This window comes from Rhinichthys klamathensis, unplaced genomic scaffold (assembly GCF_029890125.1).
Source record: "Rhinichthys klamathensis goyatoka isolate OS25496 unplaced genomic scaffold, OSU_Roscu_1.1 h1tg000452l_1, whole genome shotgun sequence".
Classification (NCBI taxonomy): domain Eukaryota; kingdom Metazoa; phylum Chordata; class Actinopteri; order Cypriniformes; family Leuciscidae; genus Rhinichthys; species Rhinichthys klamathensis.
Genome location: NW_026606944.1, coordinates 1,270,914 through 1,275,574, shown reverse-complemented (window position 1 = coordinate 1,275,574; position 4,661 = coordinate 1,270,914). Strand labels below are relative to the sequence as shown.

Below are 4,661 nucleotides of genomic sequence, written 5' to 3'. Positions count from 1 at the left end.
TAAATTCTTAACATTGTTATTTTCAGGAGCAGATCCGGAATATGGATCCAGAAAACGCTCGTTCACTCCTGATCAGAGTCATGGATAGAGAGCCTGGCCTTATCTTCGATGTGCTCCAGCCAGCTGCTCAGGGAACAGAAGTACCATTACCAGGTGTGCCTTGATGGTGCAGCTGCTCAAGATGCAGGGAAATGGGATCCGACTTGGAGAATAAATGTTGTGGCAAGAGCGAGGCCAACTGCGTCAGTATATTGCCCCACATGTCATTATATATTTTAGATGAACATGTACTGAGATTATCACGGCGGCTCAGAAATGACATTTATGCTCTCCATGACACACAGCTGCCTGGGGATGACAACCGGGAATACCGCTATGCCGCTTACAGAAATTTTGTTTTGTGGAATTATGGTGCGGGAAACCGTGTTGTCATCCCCAGCTGTTGTGTGTCCAGAATACGGGATAAATACCCGGACCCATTTGGAAGATACACTGGGTTCATAGAAACAATTTTATAAACTTTAGTTGATAAAGACACCTTACTGTTGTTGTTTTCATTTGTGTTTGATGTTTATTTATTTTCTCAATTTCTTTATCAATATCTAGAGCTGCAGACATAGGTGATTTTGATTTACAAGTAATTTAATTTTTGCAATAAAAATAAAAACTTGTGTTGTAATTGAACAAATAAACTTGCGTCATATTTATTTACATGTCATGTTTAGGAAAAAAATACATAAAATGCATTTAGAGCATAAGTCTTCTCTTCAAAAAAAAATAATTTGCTAAAAAACAAATTGCTCAGTTGTTCTCTGGATGTGTAGTGCCGGGCCCTATAAGAGGAAAAAAAATTGTATTTAAATATACATTAATAAAAGTATAATTTCATATAATGTAAAAATATAGATCAAGTCTTATTCTACAGTCTACTGGCAAATTTGTTTCAATGAAATGTATTTACAGTTTAAACTTTCCGGTAGTCACTGGTCATACCTAGGCCTCTACTGACGTGGGACTCAACAATGGTGTCTACAGCTGGAGGTTGAACACTTGGAAGTAGTCCAAGTGTTCGAGGGTCATCAGGACGTAGAATCCTCCGCCTTGGACAGCCCCTGTCAGAATCAGGTCTTTTTCTCAAAATGGCTGCCTGTAGATCAGGGATGTAGCTGTAGTTCTTCTCTTCTTTAATGGTGTAGAAGTCCATCTCCCAGATTTTCTTTGGTATTGTCGACGCAAGCTATAAAACATAAATTTACAATATAAGTTGTATTTAGTTTGAATGCACTAATAAACATAAAAAATATAACATGAAATAAAATCCTTAGTCTAAAATGAGTAATGTATATATATATATATATATATATATATATATATATAACTATATTTAAAATGTTACAAATAAATAATACACAGATAAAGCAGATAAATATGCTTTTAAGAATAGTGTGCACTTATAATTTATTCGTAATCTTACATCAATTGGCCTTCTTTGTTGAGCATTGGCGGTCTGTTTTTATGATGGTTGTAGTCAAGTGCTGCCAGGAGAGTACGTGCCTCATAAACCAATGGCGAGAAACTGAAACGTTTGCTTGCATACATCAGAATGTGGTTGTGAAAGGACTCCAGTTGACAGGTAGATCTGTGGAAATAATGTCTGAAGAATTATAACACAGACTAGAGGTCTTCATGGAGCTGGGTCGGATATATTATAATAGAAACGAGTCTCAACACGGTACATATACACACACAGTTAATTGATAGTTCAAAACGGTTTAATTATGTACTTTATTTTGTTACATGGAAATATGACTAAAATTCACATTGAAATAGTCATGTGGTTACTGTAGTTACCTGAAAGGCAGATATCTGTGCACACCTTTCAGCCATCTCTTGTTAAGCACAATCTTTTCTAGTGCCTTGTGAGCCTGTGACCCACTCTCCAGCAGAGGTGGAAAGAGTAATAAAATATTCTACTCAAGTAAAAGTACTACTACTTCAATGAAATTTTACTTAAGTACAAGTAAAAGTACCGGTCTAAAAATCTACTCAAGTAAAAGTAAAAAGTAGCTCATTTAAAATTTACTCAGAGTAAAAGTTACTGAGTTACTTTTTTTACAGCGGGTGGGGGAATCCCCCGTGTAGGGCTGTAATGGTATGAGATTTTCACAGTATGATAACGTCTCAGAAAATATCACGGTTTACAGTATTAATCAATTATTAAAGGTGCTATATGTATTTTTTAGCGGCCTCTATCGGTGATGTTTCAGATTGCAACCAATTTTTACAAGAGCGCTCGTGCTCGAACACAAGAGCGAGCACTTATGGTACCGGCCACACTGAAACTTTCAACACACCTGAGAAAGCATCACACAACATGCTGGAAACTAATGTAAACTCCCACTGCAACGTTACAATAATAGGCTACTTTTATCAGCTTGACGTTGAACTAATGCTCCATGCTCGTACCATGATTACGTTACATTTGTGGTGTTATCTAGCATAAGGCATTTCACTAACCATTCGTGTATCTTTCACAATCAGCAATGTCAACATAGGTGAATGTATAATATGATAACGAAAACGGTTAGTAAACTAGACTGAACAATTTCAGTGTAACAGTAAGATCGTAGGAAGTAACATTACTGTACTGAACGTGTCTGGAAATGTGTATTATAAACAATATGATAGTAGTGGGATGAGTGACGTTAGACAGTAGATCTAGTACAGATCTAGTACATAAAATAAAAGTTACATCCTAAAGCACCTACTTTTTGTTATCCTGGAACAGTCTTTTGTATTCATTTCATATCTCATGTATGTTGTAGTTTAGCTTGCTATTTCATTATAGTTTAACATTATTTCAGCATATCTGAAAACTTGTAATTTATCACAATAAAAATAGCGGAGGTCTCTCCATAATTCAAACGCTCTGCCGATGTTGATCCGTGTTTTCGTCCTAAGTCGATCCGATTCACATTTGGCCTGACGAGCTTCAGCAGATACATTTTTGTTTTGTTTTGTTTTTTATATTTTTGCGGAATTTGTGTTGGAGTTTGTGTTGTGCTGGAGGCAGGTCGTGTTTAGTGTTATCAGACTCCATGTCGTCAGCTGCAGTGCTGTCGCATAGACTGTAAATAAGGAGAGAGGCTCGGGAGCGCGCATGCACGTCACATCCGATGGCTTTCGCAGTAAATCTGACCCGGAGACTTCACATAGAAATAGGAATACTGGCCTTCAGAGGTAATAGCAAAACCCGACAAGTGGATCATTGTAATGTGTGATTACAACCCCTTCACACACAGGCAATAAAAAAAGGATTCATTTTAGAAGAAAAGTTACATATAGCACCTTTAAATAAATAAACAGTATTATTAAATTATGGTTATTATTATTATTTTCATTAGTTAAAATGACAGTTAAATGAATGAAAACAGGGGGTTTTTTTTGGTTGAACAAATGCTTTTACTATAACAAACTTGAAACCATTTGTTTGTTTTGTTTATTAAAATTTCAATAAAACATGTCTAATCAATTAAATTGATAATGAATGTTTATTAAAATTTCAATAAAACATGTCTAATCAATTAAATTGATAATGAATTAGATTAACAACTTATTTTTAACATTAATAATTTATTAATATGTTTAAGAATAATATAGTCCTATGAAATGTATTTTATTCAGAAAATGAATGTTTCTTTTTATGATTTAATCCAAATATATTATCAAAAACGGTGGTAATCAAATGTAAATTTAAACTTTGTGTCCTTTTATTTTTTGGGGAAGCGCTGCAAAAACAGATTGACTAAATTAAACTATGGACAAAAAATATATATTCCTTTAAATAATGTTTAAATAAAATGTATTATTGTTGTTATTATTATTTTGAGAAGTTCGTTCTATTGTATGCCCAGAATTTCTCCGAACTTTTATTTTGACAGGTTGTAGTGAAGAAGACCCGTTTCAAAGTGTATTTGACAATGGTTTTTCTCAAATAAAATTATGAAAATGCTCATTAGGCGTTCTCTCAGAGCAGCTCTGGAAATGTTCATGTATTCATGTCCTCAAATTGTTTGTGAGACGCTGAAAACACCATGAACGTACTTGAGTATGTAACGTTAGTAGCCTAGACAAAGCGGCGCAGCTCAGCAGAACAAATATGTTATATATTTACATGCAGTATTTTTGTGCTTAACTATTCACAGACCATGTCGCGATTGGATTTATTGCACAGTTCTACTTTCCATGTATTCATCCATCCGTTATTTTGCGTGTTTTACGTGACATCTGCGTTATGTGAATTCCATTTTCATGACTGGATTCCGGGATTCCCTCTGCATCACGTAAATCATTCGGCCTTAAGTTATAATCGGGACATACCTTTATCTGCAGGAGGGATGGTGTCCTATGTATCCTCTTTTTGCAGCCACTTTGCGTCCACATTTTTTGCAAATTGGATATCTATCCTCGAGGACAACCACTCGTTTTTTCTACTAAGTATTTCCATACTGGCCATAATTCGCTTCATAATAATTCGAGGGCGCTTTCAGCTTCAGCTGGGTCTGCGTCACCTTTCTTGCGCGTTTGTTCTCCCGCCCTTCAACCAATCAATGCAGTAGTTTCCAGAGTGTGATTTTTTTTGTTCTCCCTTGTATTATTAT

At 35.3% G+C, this 4,661-nt stretch overlaps 1 long non-coding RNA gene across 1 annotated transcript; it reads right to left on the bottom strand.

Annotated features, from left to right (window-relative positions):
• Window positions 1-543: 543 nt before the first annotated feature.
• Window positions 544-1,938, bottom strand: LOC130071708 (uncharacterized). The gene is made up of 4 exons (XR_008804027.1): window positions 1,852-1,938; window positions 1,475-1,639; window positions 994-1,237; window positions 544-833 (listed from the first exon to the last, which is right to left on the bottom strand). It is a non-coding gene; the product is annotated as an uncharacterized LOC130071708 (long non-coding RNA).
• Between the last annotated feature and the right edge of the window lie 2,723 nt (window positions 1,939-4,661).